General features: G+C 36.1%; 1 protein-coding gene across 1 annotated transcript in view; it reads left to right on the top strand.

Moving 5' to 3' along the window:
• ITK (IL2-inducible T-cell kinase) overlaps positions 1 to 2,593 on the top strand; it is a 101,649-nt gene that overhangs the window by 58,050 nt on the left and 41,006 nt on the right. The gene's annotated exons all lie outside the window — the stretch shown is intronic.

Genomic DNA, 2,593 nt, shown 5'->3' with positions numbered 1-2,593 from the left:
CAATATTTTATTTTTTAAAGAAAACTAACAGAGAGAGAAATATACATGGGAAAAAAGCCACTCTCCATGTGCCCCCCCCACATCAAATCCAAAAATAATCTCTATTAACACTTTCTTGTGTATCTTAAACAAAAGTTATACATATACAAATGCATCTTTTCTCATTTGCACTAAGGTGATCCAGTCGCTCTTCATCTTGTCTTTAACCTTTCATGATAATCATTGGAGGTCTTTTCATAGCGACATATGCAAATCTACCTCACTTTTACAACAGCTGCTCTAGTGTCCTAAATTTTCCAAGTCTTCTAAAACAACTGCCTAGTGTTAGAATGTATGATTATATTATAATATTTAAATAATCACCTATGGTGGGACATTTAGTTGCCAGGTTATTTGTTTTCTTTGTTATTTGAAACAAGGCTTCAATGAGGATCTTGTATTTTTTGAATATCTTGGCAAGCTTTTGAATACATACATACATATATATATCACATTTCTAACTGTGGAACTGTTGAGTCAGAGTGTGTGATATCTTAATTTTGATAGATAATTTGGTCAAAAAGCTTGCCAAATTTACTTCCCCTTCAACAGGGTTATGGAAGTGTTGCCAACGCTGGGTATCGTTAAACTTTAAAAAAAAAAAAAAATTTGATGGGTTAAAAAAAGAGGGCTACAAATACCTTTATGGTTAAAGCTTTGCTTTTTACACACAACAAAATTTACATTTTCAAGGTGCCTTCCCTTTAAGTAGCCTTATCAACCCCATTGCAGGTGGAGGCTGAAGTGAGATGGGGTAAAATGTAGTGAGATTCAGACCTGTGGTTTGAGAGGCAGGATAGTTTGCTAGCTAAAAGCAGACCCTAAAGCCCCTCATCTGGAACCTCCCTCTCTAGCTGACTTATGGAGGCAAATGAGGCTGGTCACATCACCTTCTCCTGCCTATTAGGGGCAGGCCCATATGAGAAACAGGTTCAAGACTGCCTAGGTCTACAAACACCAAAGGGACTTACTCAGAAATTCATCAGTTCAATCAACTGACATTATTTAGCACATCTAATGTACCAGGAAATTTCCTCTCCTAGCTCTTACTTCCCCAAATGGCAGTTTGCTCTTTGTTCAGTGACCTGTGGAAAGGCTTGACTATGCACTTCAAAGGGCATCAGAGAAGACACTCCAGCGGCCAGTCAGCATTCTGAGAGTTTCCCCGGTTGGTTTTGTGTGGCACAGTGGACAGTGCATGAAATGGGGAGACAGAAATCTTAGACTTTAGTCACAGCTACTCTTGGCATGTGTGACTACAGTCTAGTCACTTCACCTCTGCGAATCCTTTTCCTTACCTGCAAAATGCAGATGATAATATCAGCTTTGTCTGTCTCACAGAGTTGAGAAAATCAGTGAGTTGATTCAAGTGACAGAACTTTGTAAATTCTGTATCTCCACATACAAGCGATGAGAATTATCATCATTTGTGTAGATAACCCAGCTTGCTTGTTATATTAAAACACAGTTATTCTATTCAAAAGCAAAAATATTATTTAATCCTTTGTTACAATTCTAAACATATAGCGTGGCAAAACCAGACATAATTAAGGGATTCCAAAAGAGAGACAGAGAAGGAATGGCAAATGTCAGAACAAGCCAACTCCCATCAGTTGGCAATGGTTGCCTTGGGCTCTGTGTTAATGAAGATTCTGAGGTTGGATGTCCACTTCTCATAGAATGTGAGATAATCATCCTGTGTTGGTCATCTCCATTCTTAACTTCTTCATTCCTCAAAACAGTTCTGTGACATAGATTACTTATTCTCCATAAACATAATCACTAGATTGAAAATTGGCCTTATTATAAGAAAAATTAAAACAACACTTTATGGAGTAGAAACTATCAGGCGTCTTTACAGATTGGCAGAGTATGGAGGGATTTTATGTATAATCTAGTTTAGGTCCCTCATTTGACAGATAAGAAGACAGAGGTCCAGAGAGTAGAAGGGACACAGCTCTCACCTGGTGTTATTAAATGAGGTAATGAATCTGAAAGTGCTTTGAAAACTACAAAGCTATACACAAATGCAAAGCATTTCGATACCCTTATTAATTTGTTTATGCTTTTATTTATGCATAATTATTAATTATTGCTCAAAAGTGATTCCCCACCCCCAAATCCAACCTGATCTTATCTTTTTCCCTCATTTTGTATCATTGATATCTGAAGAAGCTCAATTAGGGAGGCCTTAAATTAAAAAGCTTACAAAACCATCTGATGGTATCTTTGAGAACCTGTGGTTGGAAAATCATCTTTTATATTTTAATTATTTTGGTTTCCTGACTATAAAAGATGGCACTAAAGTGGAAAAAATACTGACTATGACACACACACAAAAAATGTTTCCTTAAAGAAAATAGAGACTGAACATTAATCTTTTTTTCCAGTAGAGGAAATTTCACAATGAGGAAAGTAGCAGACAGAGCTTTTTAAATAAAATAGCCACTTCTTAGTTATTATGTTTCATATTTTAATGGTGAAATTTATTGCCTTTAACAGATAACAGGTTGTTGTTATTTTTTACCAATTCTTATAGTCTAAACTTTGAAAT

The sequence above is a fragment of the Propithecus coquereli genome, unplaced genomic scaffold (assembly GCF_000956105.1).
Source record: "Propithecus coquereli isolate 6110/MARCELLA unplaced genomic scaffold, Pcoq_1.0 Scaffold322, whole genome shotgun sequence".
NCBI classification, from domain to species: Eukaryota; Metazoa; Chordata; class Mammalia; order Primates; family Indriidae; genus Propithecus; species Propithecus coquereli.
This window is presented reverse-complemented; position numbering and strand designations above follow the sequence as displayed.